At 40.2% G+C, this 19262-nt stretch overlaps 1 long non-coding RNA gene across 1 annotated transcript; it reads left to right on the forward strand.

Moving 5' to 3' along the window:
* The first annotated feature begins 6314 nt into the window (after positions 1-6314).
* On the forward strand, positions 6315-18502 carry LOC135207907 (uncharacterized). Its single transcript, XR_010313080.1, has 3 exons — positions 6315-6399; positions 10034-10181; positions 18446-18502. It is a non-coding gene; the product is annotated as an uncharacterized LOC135207907 (long non-coding RNA).
* Positions 18503-19262: the final 760 nt, after the last annotated feature.

The raw sequence follows: 19262 nt of genomic DNA on the forward strand, positions 1-19262 counted from the left end.
TTATTCTAACCTAACAGAGATAAGATGTCGTCGGTACATGGCACTGGAAACTATCGGGAGTCGTTTCCTTGTTTAAGCGACAGAATCTACGCAGATACGCCAAGTCCGATCTTTTATGGCATGACGTCTGAGGGAAAAATTATATGGGCTATTTGATTTCCTAATGACTCCTATTACTAACATTTTTCAACTTCGTCATTTATTTCTATTTTGAAATTTCATTGGGGTTCTACACGAAGGTACGTATATAGCTTTATGTTTGTCCTTAGACCGTATTTTGTTTCAATGACATCCGTTTTTCTCCCAGAGATCACTCGCTAGTGGAGAAACTTCCTGGTATTCAGGTGAAAGATAAAAAAAATTTCTGCTGAATCACCTCTGCTTGAATGACTTTACGGATATTACTTTAGATAGATTATCAGAGAGATTCATCCACGACTGGTTGGGCGTGATTAAAATTAGCGACAATAAAAAATGCGATATTTTATAACTTCTGTATCCACATATTGTACTTTTAGGGCTTTGTTCGCGGAAATCATTATATTTCAGAGTGTCGGGAAGGATTAAAATTTCATTTCCCAGCAAAGTCTTTTTACACGCACTAAGACATTCGAGGGTGCATGCTTCTCGAGATTTTGCGTGCAAATTGCGACTGCGGTTGTGGGAGAATTCTGTTGGGTCATTTGAACAATGTTACGATTTATGAGACAAATGTATAGTTCCTTTATATAAGTTATTATTTGATTAATTGTCTCTTTTTTGTTCAAACGGATTTTAATATGTTTGAAGGTTTATAGGATTTCCCTTTGATAAACACGCCTTATTTTGCAGGATGTAAGATAATATTTTGTATACCCCTAGATGAATCTTACAATTACACTAGATACAGATCAATGTTTTTTATAACTATAGAGGTATCTGTAAGCGCTCGCTTATCCGGACTTCTCATTAGGGAAGTTCGAACAACAGCGGTGAGTCCGTAAATACAGGATAATACGTGTACTAAAGGAATAAACAAGATATTCTAATTTTTACTGCGCGTACCAGTCGGGCTTAATCCACCCCAGTAGTTTATTTATTAAAACTTAATGTATTAAAATTAAACGAAAAAAAACCCCTTTTGGCTCTGATTACTTACTTTACGGTCGTGTGTTTCATAGGAAAAATCCTTTTTAATTCAAAAAGATATTGGTATGAACCAACATCGCTTTTCCCCACTCTGCTAGAGTCGCTTATTGTGTGGAATTTGCTATGCTTTGAACACTTCGGCAGTTTTTTGACTAACCTTGACCGCTTGACTAGGTGACACAGTAACCGAGTTTGCTTGTTTGATTCTGAAAGGCTACTGTTTCTATTTCTTTTTGTAATAATTAGGATCCTTCTCTTTATTACCATCGCAACGTATTTGTGTGTTTTAGCATTATGTTGCTGTTACGTATAAAGCAATGAATGACGAACTATTAGGAAACTGAGCGATACTAATAAGACAAGTTATCTCTACTGTATTCAATATTAACTGTTTGTACTTCATTCTTTGCTAAAATTTGAAATAGTGAGGGATCCTGGTCAGCGCATTTAGCCTGATGAAAGTTTTTTACAGACATGTTATTCCTTGCAATCCAGCCGTATTTTTAAAGTTAAGTTGAGTCATTGAGGTTCGATATTTTATATACTCAAAAACTCAAGGCTAAAACTGCGATCGGGACTTGCAAAGAGCATTTATTGTCATGACCCGAAATAGTGTTTACCTCTAATTTATATAGATTTGTACGGGTGTTCCACTTGTTTTTGTGTGTTTTCTAATCACTACGGTGCTTAACGACCCTATCCATGCATCTGTATAAATACAGACGTCCACTGCGTAAACGCATATTCACTGTTTAATATGATTTGTTACGTAAGGGATTAATAATCACCCAAAATGATAAAGTTAACATAGTATATGATTATGATATTTCAGTAGAACTTCTGGAAACAGACACTCAAAGATAAAAACTCGCAGTAGCGAAATCTCAATGATATAGATAATTTCTGTAAAAAAGTAAGATTAAGAATGTCTCGTAACTTCAGCCACAGGAATAACGAAATTCGACCTGCAAAGGAAACACTCAAAGTTACTCCAAATGAATAAAAAATTGTACTTAGCTTGCTTTTGTGGGAAGTCACGGTGTTCCGATAACGACACACGGCCTTGGTCCTCCTTCTCTATTTAGTGGACGACCTGGTTTGGCTTCAGTTTCCCCCGTGCGCGTTGTTTCGATGATTCGAGCCCTTGAAAATCCGATGCTGCAGACGCGTTCGGTTTGTTTCTTGCAGTGCCGGAAACGCTCACTAACGATGTTTTCTTGAATGATTCTAATGAGAGACGAAGCTTCCGTTGCCGTAGGAAAAGGACACGTCGGTTTTGTTTCTTGAAGTTATTCACTAACGATGATACTAAGTTGCTTGACGAATCTTGTTGTTTTCTGAAGTCGCTCACTAATGATGATACTAGGTTGCTTGAAGAATCTGCTGCTTTCGTCGTCGTTGACTTCATGATTTATTATTCCGTTTTTTCTTCGTAGGACGTTGTAGAGTTCTTCTGGTCCGCTGGCCACCAATATTAGGGCTGTGCCTTGTATGATAAGGCGCCCTATGAGGTATTGTTAGACTAGCGATAAATTTACGCTAAGTCGGTTGGTATTGCACTTCCATCTTCAATGGAGTGTCTGGGGTTTTGTAGATCACTTACGAAGTCGGTATTATCTTTACGACGATGTGTTAAACTCATGGTTCGGTGAGGTTCTTGTAGAAAAACACAAGGTATAAAAATAGTCTATTCTTCTGAAGTTTTACATGATGAAAGATCAGGTATGATCGTACAAGTCTTTCTATGACGATAGCTTGATCGATTCTGCCAATGATAATGGCTAATCCTATTCCTCTACATGATAAAGCTTAGGTAAAGAGGTACAGGTCTTCTAATGACGATAGCTAACTCTGTTCTGCCCGTCTTACCATCTCTGTTACAAGTTATGAAGGAACAGACAGTAGTTCGAACATATGAACATACTATCAGATGACATAGTTTCATACGAACACACAATCGAATGAGACACGCTACAGATCACGTAGGCCGTTTGAATAATAGGTCGGGGTAGTTGTCTCAAGCAGGGAGCTTGGACTAATGTTTATAAACAATTGAATGACTACAGGTGACGGCATGTTATCTTAGCCTACATACTTATTGTATACGTCATCTTTAGCGTCTCTAGTCTGATCACATTCCTGCAAGCAATCTGGTTGACCTCTTTAGTTTTAGACTTTTATATATATGGACTAACATTCCATATTTTTATTATGTAAACACTTACACATCAACAACAGAGGCCACTGACTTGAAATTCAAGCTTCCAAGGAACATTGTGCTCATTACGAAGTAGGAGAAGGTAAAGCGAAATAGAGAGTAACGAGATCTCACTTATTGAAAAGGAAAAAAAAAACGAGTTAATAAATACTATGCTGGCCTAAAAGAATTGCCGCATCGAGCTCTCGACGCGTGATGCCACGAAAAAAAAAAAAATCGCAATAAAACTAAAAAGTGGAAAAACAAAACGATATTGCATCAGAGTACTCGGCAAGCAACCTCCTAATACTCTGTAGGTCAACCTTTGCGGAGAATGGCCTCCTTCAGTCGGTTAGGTACAGAAGCAACTAGATTTCTGAAGATCTCTGGGCTGGGCAGACGTCACCCCACGGTTGCGTTCTCCATGTTCAGAATCGAGATGTCTGCCTGTAAACAAAAGAAAATAGGGACATTTAGTATTGGGGATATAATAAAAACACATATCTTTGGTTACACTAATTTTTTTATCAATTTTACTATATTTTTTTTTTTAATGAAAAACTTATCTTTAACTTGCGAGTGCTATGAAATCTCTAATTGTGAGAACGAGTTTCAAAGTTTAATTGTTTTTCATATAATATATATATATATACATATATATATATATATTATATATATATATATATATATATATATATATATGTGTGTATATATATATATTATTTGACAAATGTACCAAATTTCAAATAAAATAACAAATAAGCAGCTCCTCAGAAATTCCGAAAAATGGTGGACCGAGTAACCTGATGTGTATTACGGGAAAATATTAAGTTTCCCCTTTGAGCCCTAAAACTATTTGTTTGTTTCGTCTCCACATTATATAATATATATATATATATAATATATATATATATATATATATATATAATATATATATAAACTGTAGATTCTCATCGGTTATTCCCCATCAAAACTCTGAACTTGTTTTCATATTTCATGTTCGAAATTTTTTTTTTGAAAATGTTTTTGGTTGATTTTCTGTTTTTGCCTAAGCTTTTTTTTTTTTTTTTTTTATTAGATTATGATTTGAACTCATTTTGATTAGCGTATCGAATAGTATGGATATTTATCTATTTGCAAAAAAATCGTAAGGAAATATCGAACGCTAAGCTAGCCGCAGGTCCTCAAGTAAATGGAAAATATTTTTCTGCTCTATCTGGAAAAAAAAAATGCATTTCTGGCATCGTGCTACAAATGCCTAGACCATAGAAATTATAGAAATTTCGCCTTTTTAGTCTTTCGAAAATCAACTAACGCTATTCCTCCAATCACCATCACAATGTTAAATTCTCCGATTTTTCTGGGATGTTCTCAAGGGCTTTGCGTGTCTGCAAACCGCAGTTTATGAACGCTGACATCAAAACTATTTATGACATTGCCTTGAAACTTTAATACCCAAGGACTTTTGTAGATGTGGCATGGAAGAGAGCTAGAAAAACATTTTATTTAACTAATGACAAAATTGAATTTAGTGAGCATAACATTCTAAAACTAAAGTATGATGAAAGGTATTTAGAAATTACTGAATTTTAGAGCTTTTTAACGTAAATGTTGTTTTCGTAATATTGAAGTTAAGAGTTTAGTAATAAAAAAAAGTCTCCTACAAATGTTCCTGGCTGCATATATGAAATTCCTTGTAAAAAGTGTGATAAAATATATTACGGACAAACCGGAATTAAACAGGGCCAATATTCTGTGAAAACTGGACACATATCGAATGCATTATTCGTACATATGAGAGATTTAGATCATCCTATTAACTGGAGTCAACCAACAGTTTAAAGGAATATCATTGACTCTTGTTCCATCAAGTCAAATAATGCAAGTGTTCTAAATTCAAGTCTTGGTTTATTTAAACTCTATGCCTTCATAATGAAAAAAAGTTGTAGATAAAAGATTAATATATTCAGTTTGTATATGTTTTTGGACTTTGTAAGGCCAAGCGTTATGTTTCTCTTATGGCTATATCTATGTTTAAGTTTGTGACAATGTGATATCCGATAATCCTGGATTATCTCTTTGATTTTTACCCTTTAGACAATCAACCAGCTGGTATTCTTGATCCTTTTGTTTCCCTGGTAACTCTCTTTCCAACTGTTTCATTCATTTCTTGATGATGTCTCAATGAAGACGAAAACACTTGGATTTCTGCCTTTAATTTTCCTGTGGTATTCGTTTATATATATATATATATATATATATATATATATATATATATATATATGAATTAAACTACAAAATAATGTCCTTTAATATCCAATTCGCTCTACCTCGGAATAATATATTTTCATATATGTTAACCGAAGGAGAATTTTTTTTTTTGTTTTTTTTTTTAGTTGACAATAATTTCGTCCTCCCGTGGGTTCGAACCAACGCACGGACGTCTCGACGTCATTAAAGTCCTGATTTCTCCTCCGTGCGCTGGTTCGAACCCACGAGAGGACGAAATTATTGACTAAAAAATTCTCATTCGATTAACATGAAAATATATTAATACCGAGGTGGAGCGAATTAGATATTAAATGGACCAATGCAGTTTTGCAGCTTAATGGTGTATTATTAATCACGGTGATGTTGATAATATATATAATATATATATATATATATATAATATCTATATATATATAATAATATATATATTATGATATATATATATATATATATATATGACATACAAGGGGAGAGAGAGAGAATTTCGACAGTCGAGTCGAGTGGGAGGAGGGATGTCACTGCGCAAGTGTTGACGAGTTTGCGAGGTTGCGCAGGGAAACAGGATAACCAACCGCTGCATTCAATAAACATTATTTTAGTGATCGTTTTGTTTTTAGAGTAACAGAATTTGTTTGATATATAGGTAATAAAGCAAATGAACGTTAAATTTGACGCACTTTTCCCTATAAATATCGGTACTATCTGTTTTTGGGACAAGGAAAATTCTTGAATGTTGGTATTTCGTCATCATTAGCAGAAGACAGAAAGATCTTGTGTGTAAATATAGTTTCTTGAACACTAAGGTAAAACTATCTATTTTATAAGTACACATTTATTGCATCTTCCAACCATATTGTTCATAGCTGATGTCCTATGTCGTTGTTATAATATTTTTCCCAGGGAGTTAAACCGAATTTAGAGCTTGGAATTCGAGGGAGGCCACATCCGTCGCCATTATAATCAAGTGTTTGGCTTCCATAACATTTAGCGAAGTTGGTATTGTATTTTTGTTGTTACCTGAATTGTATCAGAGTCAGTGTCATTTGTAATATCATATATGGAGAAGTATAAGGTATTGTATATTGTGAACCTTCACAGGTCAGTCGGCATACGCCCTCCTAGTATGCCAAGCCACTCGTAGCCAATCCTACTATGTGGGGTCTTATCGGTCAAGTTAGGCAAACTGTAAGCGGTACCTAAATGTTTAGTTTAAATCCGAGTTGAAAAAATCTATTTGATATAGGTAGTATTTCGGCAGATCCATATATTTCTTCTATTCATGTGTGCTTTGAACATTGTGATTCATTTCGTTGCCAAAAGATTCTAGTTTTAGAGGTGCTGGACCCCCTCTCAATCTAGGGTAGGTAGTATTAGCCTACGCTATAGCTAATACTACCATAGCGCGAACACTTTCCTGAAAATCAGAAATTATGGCATTATTTTGTGACATGGGAGAAAAAAACTTACTTCGAGAGGACCGCTGGCCTCTTGACTACTACCTTATGTCTATCCTGGGATAACAGGACATGTTAAATAGGGATGCCCTTTCTGGCCGATACCATCCAATACTTTTTGTCATTACCTAGTATACGAATTTAAAATCCTTCTAGGCTTCCAAAAATGTATATAGGTAGCTAAGGTAGGTATTAACAAAGCCACACCAGAACCTTTCATAATCTTAATGACTCTGTTAGGTAAAAAACCGCATGGTACAGGGGTGGACCATGTACGATCAATGTATAACCCCCAAAAAGTACATTATAATGCGTCCTGACATCGGAGATGGGCATCAGTCGCGACTTCTTGTTGGTGAGAAACGGAGCTAAAGACCTCTACTCCGGTGTCATGACGCGTTATAATGTACTTTTCTTGGGGTTGTACACATTGATCGTACATGGTCCACCCCTGTACCATGCGGTTTTTTACCCTAACTGTTTCTAGCCAATAGGTATAGGCTAGTAGCTATAAATTAAAACTCCATATAAAAGTAAAGGCTTAGCCCTATTAGTGGATTTCAGATTCCTCGTCACCCCATGAACTCGAGTAAGAACTATACATACCTAAATTGTTAAAAGTCTTCAAATGGTAGCCATAATACCTATAAGCCAAACTGTATCCAGGTAATAAAGGGATTATTAAATACTAAATAGGTATATCTAATGTTCTTTTTCATTTAGATTTATATGACCTTTCAATTTTTCAACCTTTAATATACAATAACCAGACAACAAGAATGATTTTAGTAACAATATATACCTATTCTCTTAAATAACAGAAATATGGAGCTTACAGGTATTGGTATTGGTGCATCCCTAGTGTTAAAGTACTTTTTTGGGAAGGTGGTCCCTGGGGCGGGGGTAGGTAAAAAGGCCAAACGCAAAAAATTCGGTGTTTTACCCTAGATCCTAAAATTTGGGAGGAGACAATGGGAAGGCATTGTTGTATGGTGAGTGAACACCCTAAAAAGGTGAAATGCAAGAATGGATTTGACTCAACGTTGGTCGCTGGGTCCCCCCCCCCCCCCCCCCCCAAACTGAACATAACAGGGGTTTAGGGCCTTAGGGCTTTAGCTACTTCAAGGAACCAAATAGGGTAAAATACCGAATGACCTGCCTCTACCGTAGCCCGACCACCTTCCTGAAAAAGTACTTTTAACACATCCTGTAACCTAGGATAGACGTTAGTCAAGACCCAGCGTCCATTGAGGCAACACCTCGAGCGCTTTACTATCCTCTCGAAGTAAGTTTTTGTTTTTTCCCAAGTCACAAATTAAGGCCATGATTTCAGATTTTCGGGAAGGTGGTTGCGCTGTGGTAGAGATGGCTGCCAGGTGGCCATTCGGTATTTTACCCTAACTTAGGGATCGGGGCTCTTTCCGGTAATTCTAGGCAATAACTCTGCACAGACTACAAGGAACGGTCCTGTGAATACGAAAGCCAATAGGGATTGGGGCATCAAATGTTATTTTCCTTGTTGTTTAGTACTGTCAACCCCCCAAAAATGAAGTAAACTCTTAATAAGCAACCCAAATACTATAGGAAACTGTAATTTTCAAAGAAATACCTGACACGGAGTTATTGCCTAGATCTACCGTCTTTACTAGCCAGGCAACCATCTAGTAAGGTAAGCTAAAAGACAATTAAAATAATAAGCTTATGACCTAATCTAACCCAGAGCAGCAGAACCCTAACCCACTCAGCTGGGGAATGCTATACCCCTCCTGGGCCCCTTCATAGTTCATCTTCACTTTAGGGTATATTAAAGTAATAGGGTTGCCACTTGACCTAACCTAATTTATGCCTTGAGGAACCCCTTCCCCAGGTTAGGTTAGCCCCTACAGGGCAGGCTAATATGTAGCCTGTTAAGCACACCCCTAGACCCAGCAAACCTTACAGTTGGCCAATTAAAAAAGGAAACAAACAATGGAAAGTGGAAGATATGCCAATGCTCATGGTTTAAGAAAAGAAATGTTTAAAAAATTCTGTATCATCCTCAAGAAGTTGAAAGTAGTGAATATTTCCAACCCTTTACATATTTTTTTTAAAGACTCGCAAAAGTGTGTAAATTTTACCAAACAATAGTACATTTATTTTTTATTTTTAGTATTTTGAAAAATTATAATTACAGTTCACAATATAACAGATAAGAACTAAAATCATTAACAAATTCTGTGTATGAGTATATTTACTGTATAATATTTAAAAAGTGTTAAGTTACAGAGATTTGGGAGTTCCAATACTTTCTAGTGTTGTATACTATACATATCTGTGGTGGTCCCAAAGTTGTTTTTTTTTTATCATTACTGTGTACTGCAAATATATGAAATTTCATTTTGACATGTGAGAAATAGTGACTTAGTAAGTTTTGGATTTTTTCTTTAAAGGCGGCAGGAAAGGCCATTCTAATTTCATCCCAAGTAGTTACCACATGTGATTTTTATTTTTGATAACTATTGTATCTAGCCCCTATAACAGCTATTATAATTTTTTGATTTCCATTGTAATGATTAGGCTAGTTGAATAGTCTGGATTGTTTATTGCTCATCTTTATATAACAGTTTGTAAGTCTACCTTTGGACCAAACACATGTCTGCCAACTTAAGTGTTTCTAGCTTTTCATACTAATCAAACAAGAAAACATTCTTAAGCTTTTGAAACTGTTTGCTGTATATTATTTTGCTATACAGTAGTAACAGTTATTGTATGCATTCTATTTTTATTGAACTTTGAGCTCAAAAGGCTTGCTAAATTTCCCGACCAAGTTGTTGCAGATTGAGGAAAGTTTAATTACTTTAAAGAATTGGGATTTGTCTTTATTTCAGTTCCTTGAAGCTTTCTTTATACCTGCAACTGTTTTCAAAGGTTATATCAGTTGTAATTTGTGTATTTTTATAAATCAACGCTAACTTGATTTTTCTTCCTTGGACTTTCCTTCCAGGTTCATATTATACTAGGAAAAAATGGTTGGTACCAGAGTTTATGTTGGCGGTCTAAGCTACAGAGTTGGGGAAAGAGATCTTGACAGGTTCTTCAGATCATATGGAAAACTTAGAGATATCGTCATAAAAAATGGTTTTGGTTTTGTGGTAAGTACAGGTTTTGAGATCCTATGTGGATTCAGACATTATTTGTAACAGATATAGAAAAAATTGTCGGTTCTGACCTCACCATTAGATATACATATGGTGCTAGAATGAGTTAGGATTGCACCCTGTATTGGGTCATCGAAATACCTAGTGGCATTTCATCTTGGCTCAATGTGCAAGGTATCACAAAATCAGTTTATTTTTTAAAGACTATGTGTACAGGTGAATTAGTCACTTGAAACATGCAGTGAGACTATTCAATGTGTTGGGAGAGTTTGTAAACTAGAATGATAATGCCTCAGTGATCCTGACTGAATTTTGTTTTAGTGTAGGTTGTGGTTCTAAGCTTGTGGAGTGCTTAGAGTATTTCACAGCATTCATACCAGTGTTTGAATTGGAATACCTATTTTTATCGTTGCCAGTCGAGCATGAGACAGAAGTTCATGCAAGTGTTCTGCTTCATTTATTAGTTGGTTGGCAATACCATGCCTGTGAGCAATACAGCAGTCATTAATTAGTGTAATCAATGTTTTTAAGTTTGCAGTATTGAACAGCACACTGTTACTAGATAAAAATCATATCTCTTCAAATATTAAGATATTCATTGAGGGAGGGAAAGGTTTAATTTGTAGTTTACCATCAGTAACTTTGTACACTACCATCATTACTGTAAATTATAATTGTTCCTACACGATATAAAAACCTTCGGTTCTTTAAATTAGGAATTGCATATAACACCAGCCGGTATAAAGAATGAAACATGGGTGACCTTTGCCTGATTACCTTTTGGTAGATAAGAAAAATGATACCAGCAGCTTGATAAACATAGGAAGGGGATCATGGAAGTTTAGTCTGGACAAGTGGATGGTTGTAAGTGTATAGTTGCTTGTGGGTATACATATTTCATAAAGCTCTTGTGTTATGTAAGATGTTTTTTTTGTTTCTTGAACAGTTTTGCATACCATTATGCAATATGATAATTCAAAGTACTTTGTGCATAATGTTTGTTTTTACATGTTCTACAAACCGTCGGTCCTTTATATAAGGAATAAGGAATTACTTTCAGTGTAAGCTGGAATCAGTTGTAAAAGATTAACAGGGTAGTTAGGCAGTAACTGCATGTCCGATAGTCGGAGGCCCCGCCCGACTGGATGTAAAACATTCCTCTTTGCTTTCGACCACCGTGGTGAACAGACGTGCTTTCGCTCTCTACCCCATGTTGTTGTCGGAGATTTTGTTTTCATTCTTTTGTGAAGATTTTTCCTTGTTGTTTGTGTGATTTTGTTTGCTGGTTCATTATTTATTAGTGTAACATGCAAACCCAGGAGTTGCATTGAGCCAAAGTGCCCTCCATTTTTCTCAGCAATGCATGAAGTGCCAAGGGCATGAATGTAACATTGATAATACTTGTGATACTTGTGTCTCCTGGTTGGCAGAGCAGTGAGTAAGGTATGAGGGGAGGAAGCAATATTAGGGGAAGACTTCCAAGGCTTTTTCGGAGGGTTACATGCCCCGTCGACTCCGTTGGTAGTTGATCCTCCGTCATCCTCTCTCCCTCCTCATAAGCTTCACTGACTTGCTGTTTCCCCTTTGGGGGGAAATTTCTCCCTCCTCTTCTTCAGTTGACTCATCAAGCATAGAAGAATGGGGGAGGGCTGCCGACTAGGAATTATACTCAGAGGCCTCTGCTCACTCCAAGGGGGATCTTTCCCCCTCAAGGCAAGCAGGGATTCCATTAACTAACCTGAACTTTTTACTCCCTCAGGTGTGACAGCCCTCACAGATGGGATTTGCAGCCGGCTTGGCTGAAGCTGGGCTGCCTGTATTCCATCGCTTCTGGCTCATTTCTTGTCTGCCCTTGTGACATGGTTCTGCGGTTGGGACACCAAACGACTATCTGTGCCTGGGCATGTGGCTCCCCCTCATCTGGTGTTTACGCAGCATGAGACCATGATTACACCTTTGGTACTAATGTCGTCTGGGCCACACACGTTGAAGGCGCCACTGTTCCTGCCTCCCCCGCTGTCTTGTCTCCCCCTGCAATGTATGAGCATCCTCCCAGGGTTCCTTCTCCCTTGGACCTCCCTCCGATAGCCTTCAAGGATGTTTTGTCTGTGCCTGTTGCTGTACAGTCCCTGATCGTCCGAGTGACTGCTGTTGTGGTGTCAGCATCTTCTGTTCCGGCTGTCCTGGAGAACGTTGCTTCAGCTGCCGCTCCAGTGGCACCTTGGATGGAGAATCTGACTGCCATGCTGAGGAAGCTGGCAAAGAAGAAGTCCAAAAAGAAGCGCAAGGTGTCGTCGTCTTCCTCCATAATCTTCATCTTTGTTATTGTTGTCCCCTTCATCTTCCAAGGCTCCCCTGCCAAGGAAGAAGAAGGTTGTCTCCCCCTCCCCTCCAAAGATATCTATTTCTGGGACTTCTAAGGGTCTGTCTGCCTCAGAAATGGGAACCGTCTCGTCACCCCAGGGGTGCACAAGTCGGTAACCGTAGAAGTTCAAGTTTCAGCTCGTATTTCTACTTCTAGTCCTAGAGGTTCTGCCTCTAGGTCCTAAGAAGGAACCCAGGGCCTCTGTGGGCTTACCATGGTCTTCCTTGTCTGAAGGGGTGTTGGACCAGGTGAACAGTCTGAGTTCAAGAGAATTTTCACTTATAGCCAACAGATCGGACAAGCTACTTCCCCCTCCTCTACCTCAACAGAGGTGTTTCTATACGCCCTTGGACAACCCTTGGCAAGAACCAGAGCTTGTTTGTTTCACTCCTGGCTTATTACTTCAGCATCTTCTTGCCAAGAACCTTTGGTTTACCCAACAAGAGGCAATGGGCTTGGACACTACCGCAGTGGCGCCTTTACAAGCGTCCTCCTGGCTGGATCTGTGGTCCCTCACAGTATCTTAAGTCAGCGCCTCAGTGCCATGAGCGGTAATGTCTTGGCCTGCCACTTCGGTGGCTGCAAGTTGGATTCATGGGCATTCCACTGAGGGGTTAGAGATGTGTATTTCTGATTTCTGGTGACAGAAGTGCACTCTCGATGTTGTTCAGAAGTCACGTAAAGCCGTTGGTCCCGTTGCTGAATAACCACTGGTTCCATGCCACAAAAACTATACAAACAAACATTATCCAAAGTCGCGTTCTCCTCAGGACCAATAGTTCTTGGAAAAGACTCGGCTTTTGGGAGGCTTTGCCAGTCTGGACGTAGGGCTATTTCCTACCTGGCCCACCAGATGGCAAACCTGTGGGCCAACCTTGTGTTTAGGAGGAGGGCCTCCCTCCTGAATCGAGTTGCCAGGTCTGTGGGACCAGAGTTGGCATTGGTGTTGAGGAATAGACCGTTGCTGGGTTCCTTCTCTCTTCCCCAGGGAGATGGTGAATGCTGCGTTGGACAAGCAAAGAGCTGAGGACAACGATCGAATTGTCCACCAGGCAGTTGCTAAGACTCATGGCCTCGAGCAACAGCGACTACGCCTTTGACCTAAGCTCTTCCTCTGCCTCCAGGAAGACTCCTCCTTTGAAGGGGCTGTGAACAAAGACTCAGCCTTCTTCTTTCGTCCTGAAAAGGGGTGTCTCCATGCTCATTTCAGCCCTTCTTTCCCTTAACCACCCTCCCCTGGGGGGAAGGAGGGCTGAAATGAGCATGGACACACCCATTTTCAGGAAGAAAATTCTCTTGTCCTCACGTTCAAAACACCTGGTCCAACACCCTTTCAGACAAGGAAGACCATGGTAAGCCCACAGAGGCCCTGGGTTCCTTCTTAGGACTAGTGGCAGAACCCTCTAGGACTAGAAGTAGAAATACGAGCTGAAACTTGAACTTCTACGGTTACCGACTTGTGCACCCTTGGGGTGACGATACGGTTCCCATTTCTGGGGAGGACAGACCCTTAGAAGTCCAAGAAATGCTAGGGACGGCAATTCCCCCTCAGCTGCTGCCACCGGTGGGGGTTGCCTGGTGAGCCATTGGGCAACATTGGCAGCGCTATGGAGCCGAGACCTGAGTAGTGGATGTCCTTCGGGAGGGATATCTTCTCCCCTTCGAGTTGAGGCCACCTCTCACCTACGTTTCAGTCTGTCTGTAGACTTACATCCCTGGTTCTGCCAAGGATCTAGCACTAAAGGAAGAAATGCAAGCAATGCTGAGCAAGGGAGCTGTGGGAGTCGTACAGGATCCGTCACCAGGGTTCCACAGCCGAGTCTTTCTGGTGGAGAAGACTACAGGGGCCTGGAGACTGGTGATAGATCTCTCAGCCTTTAAACAGATTCGTTCACCAGAACTCGGTTCACGATGGAGACAGCATGCTTAGTGCTTGCCTCGATCAGGGAGAACAACATTCTTTCAGTGGATCTGAAGGATGCATATTTCCAGATACCCATCCATTAGTCCTTCAGGAAGTACCTTCGCTTTATCCTCCAGAGGGGACAGTGTTCCAATTAAGGGCACTTTGTTTCGGACTCTTGACTTTGGTTTCAGCTTGGACCCATCGTTTGGGATATGTCTGTTGAGGTTTCTTGACGACTGCTAGTCCTTGGCAAGCTCGCTCTCGGCAGTTGATAAAGGACGGGGAGGGATCGGCTCCTTGACTTTTTGTCACTATCTCGGAATTGTGATAAATTTTGAGAAATCTGATTTTTCTTTCCCAAGCAGAGGATAAAGTATTTAGGCATACTGATCGATACCGCAGCAGCAAGAGTCCCCACAGACTCGAGGATCAGCAAGTTCTGGAAGGCAGCTCATCTGTTTCTCTCTTGGCAGGTACAGCCAGCTCAGCTTTGGTAAGTCGTGATCAGTCATCTGTCATCACTGGAGAAGTTAGTCCTACAGGGGCGTCTTCACCTGCAGTCTCTTCACTGGAGACTAAAGAACGTGTAGCGGTCACTGTAACGTAGGAGGTAAAGAAGGATTTAGCCTGGTGGCTAGATAACAGGCCAACCTCTTAATAGGGAATGGAGTTGCACACTCCCCCTCTGACATGCTTTTTGTTCTCTGACTCTTATTGACCGGGAAAGGGGGTTGGCACACACCTGGAGGAGTTGCTGACAACAGGAGTGTGGGCTTAAACGTGACCTTCACATCAACATTCTGGAACTCAAGACAGCATTCCTAGCCTCCATGGTAGTGACATACATCACAAACTGGGGCCTAGTGCTCTCCCGTTGCATCAGTTGACAGTGCAGGTGTACAAGTGGGCCACGGCACACTCGATAGAGCTGTCTCTGCTAGATACATTACGGGCAAGAGGAATGTAGTGGCGGGCAAGCTCAGTCACCAGAATCAGTTGGTAGGGACAGTGGTCCCTCCAGTCAGATGGGTGGAGAGGTGTTCGACCTGTGAGGGCGTTCAGTGGTAGACTTGCTCGCCACCCGGTACAAACAGAAAACTTCTGGTTTTCTATTGGCAGCTGCAGAGGACAATCTCGATGTCTATGCCTTTCCCCCATCCTGCCTGATTTGCAAGGTGATCGTCAGGGTGCTGATCATCAAGAATCTTTGGATGATTCTGGTGGCTCCTATCCTGATCTGTTGGTTCTTCTCTGAGGCACCGCGAGAGATTCCCCCATGGCACAATTCGACAGTGCAGTCTGTGTCTTCATGGCTGGCAGTTATCCACCATCTCTTGTGAGTGAGAGGTTTTTCTCGCCTCAGACTGCCCTCTGCAGCAGTGCACAGGGAAAGTGGGCTGTCTTCGTGTTGATGTCATGGACAGGGTCTCTCTCCACTCCACTTAGAGCCACTCTTCAACAGATCATGAATTTCCTTTTCTTTCTTCACCAGGAGAAGCTCCTCTCTGTCTCCGCAGTTAAAGGTTATAGATCCACCTTGGCTCTAGTCCTGAAGCTGCAATGAGTGGACATCTCCACCTCCATGGAGATCTCTCTCCTTATGAGGAGCTTCGAGAGGTCTTGCCCACCCAGGGAACTCAGGCCTCCTGTGTGGGATGTGACTCTCGTCTTCAGGAGGCTGACTTGTGAACAATACGAGCCTCTGCCAGAGTTGTCAGACAGGGATCCTCAACAAGCTGTGTAGCTTACCCTGCTCCTCTTACTGGACAAGGTTGCATCTTGCCTTGTGTAACCATGTGAATGTAGGTGTGAATGAGAGAGCGACTGGCTTCTCTTCCTCCTTTCATTCTTCTCTCTCTGTCATGGTTGTCACATGCTGGATGGGGAGCTGATGCAGGTAAGTTATATTACAGAGCTCCATTCTATACCTATCTGTCCCTTCCCTAACAAGGGGGAAGAGGACATTGGCTTAAGGCAAACCCAATACTTATATATTTGTCTTTTTGCTTCCGACTATAAAGTTCTTGTTTGCTATTCACAAGAGGCTACGCTTGCCTCCCTCTAATGAATTGGTCCAGAGGTCTGGCCATTGGTCACACAGTTCCCATACTCCGACCAGTTGGACAGAGGCCAGGTTCCTCTCCTCGCTTTTGCTCTCAAGGATGGGAACCGCGGTTGTGCGAACACCAGTCTGTTCACATGACTATCATATTCCTCCCTCCAGTCAATGAGTCTTCCTCATGTAAAGGACCGAGGGTTTGTTTAATGTATAGGAACAAATCACAATGTTATTAAAGTAAATTGTATTTTTCCTAACTACAAACCTGAGTTCCTTTACATTATGCGTTATGCCCACCTCATGCCACCCCTCAATCTATTCTTGGGTGTAAAGCAAAGTGGAATTTTTACGTCCAGTCGGGCGGGACTCCCGACCATTGGACAAGCAGTAACTGCCTAACTACCGTGTTAATCTTCTATGACTGATTCCGGCCTACACTGAAAGTAATTCCTTATGTAAAGGACCTTAGGTTTGTATAGTTAAGAAAAATACAATTTTACTTTTAAAAATTGGGATATTGATTCCTTCTGTAGAAACTTGATGATAGTGGACCAGTTATATTGGTATCATTTTGCTTCCTTAGCTGTTGTGGCAGGATCACAAGCTCAAAAAACAAGCGGCAGAATCCCCCTGACATAAACTTAACCAATCCAGCTGCCAAACTCACTCTCAGCCACACTTTCCTTTTTACACTTCAGAATTCACACAGGACAATTGACCTATACCAGCACAGAACGAAAAAAACACAAACACAAGTACTCACTCACTCCAGATACTCTGGGCTGTGCTGTGCTGTCCGCCAGTCAAGGTCACTGAGATACCAACAACAACAAAAACAACAACCCACACACAACACCCAAGGACCACAACTCAACAACACAACAACAAAAAATGAACACAACAACAAAAGAAAACACTACCACAACCCAAGACCACTGCACAAACAACCACCAACACAAAAAGGCACACACACCCACTAACAATACCAAGGGATCACAACAGCTCACCAATAACAACCCTCAACAACTCACAACACACAAGAAACCACAACAGCTCCCCAACAAACAACACCCTCAACTATAACAATCACACATAATCCAACCGGAACTCACATATAAACTCAGTAAAAAACCTCATAGCACAACAAATCTAACAGTACAGGCACAACAACTCTTGAGCAACAATATCAAACTAAACAAAAGAAACAAATCAATATCGCAACTCAACTGGCTTTCAATTCCTTCAAGACTGCTGCTGACACTACTATCACCAGCTCTCACTAAAGACTGACTAAAGACTCACTCAAAAACACAGAACTCTAAACTCCAACAGCACCAGCAGACAACCCAGAACCAACAGCCAATTCAGTCGTTAACTAACCATACAGCAATTACACACTCTCTTCTCTCTCTCTCTCTCTCTCTCTCTCTCTCTCTCTCTCCTCTCTCTCTCTCTCTCTCTCTCTCTCTCTCTCTCTCTCTCTTCTCAATTCCAGGACTCTTCCATACTGTGGTATTTGTGGTTGATTGAAAAAAGAACTATCTATTGGTTGCATTTACACATTAGTGCTGTATCCTTGCTGCTATGAATTCTGTAGGATTGATTTGTGTTTGTAGGGTAGGTTGAGGCATGGGAATGGATACCGTAGTCTAGGGGAGGAAACTTAACCAAATCTGCTCTTTTCTGAGTTGTAACCAGCCTCCCTCCCTCCCTCCACCGCATGGTACTTAGGTCATATTTCCAAGGATTTACTGTAAAAGAACATCATTTGTAAAACATTTATCATTGTGTTTTTAGATATTGTGAATTATTTATGGAAGCGTTGTTCACCTTAGGAATTTTTAATATATATAAAAAGTAATTTTTATAGATATAGTACATAATGGTGGATTTTTATAAATATGAATGGGATTTGTATTTTCATACAGGAATTTGATGATGACAGGGATGCTGATGATGCTGTGTATGAAATGAATGGCAAAGAAGTTGTTAGGAGGAAGGTGAGACTTTACACTTATCATATTTGTTATATTAAAAGTGGAGTCAGGTTGTAATGTTTTATATTATTTTTTTAAGTGTTTTAGTCAGATGCTGCTTGAAACACTCTCATATTGGTTGTTTGATTTAATAATTCACATACTCTACTTGGAATCACTGTTCAATTACTCTTCCTCATGCAGAGTAACAGTTGAAAAAGCAAGAGCAGCCCCCCGTTTACGATGGCCCAGAGCTCCTCCTCCTCGAGGATTTCATTCCAGGTAACTTGTCATTATCCTCCTCATACATGTTTTTACATATGTAACTTACCATGCAATTAATATAGCCTAAAGCTTCCTACTGCAGCAGTCAAAAATTCGAATTTAGCTGTGGCACCACCTTTGCTAGTGTAGGTGAATAGGACCTGCCCACTTTCTGGAACGATAGGTAGAAAACTGCAGTGTGTTCCAATTCATTTTCTGCTGGCTCCCGACCAACATCAGTGTTTTTTGGCAGTCATCATTCGTCATTCTTTTGGATATTTTCCAGCATTTTGGTGACATACTCAGTGAATTTTGTGGTGATTAGCATAATTAGCTATTACTTTAGCTAATTACATCAGACTCCAGTTCTTCTAGAATTAGATATTGTGTAGAAGGGTGTAAGACCAAGTTAACCAGATTGTCTAAAGGTGGGTACACACGTGCGAACCGAACCTTGTATTGTAACCGATTCTTGTAACAAAAACGCAAGTGTGGACGGTTCCTC

This window comes from Macrobrachium nipponense, chromosome 34, assembly GCF_015104395.2.
Source record: "Macrobrachium nipponense isolate FS-2020 chromosome 34, ASM1510439v2, whole genome shotgun sequence".
Classification (NCBI taxonomy): Eukaryota; Metazoa; Arthropoda; class Malacostraca; order Decapoda; family Palaemonidae; genus Macrobrachium; species Macrobrachium nipponense.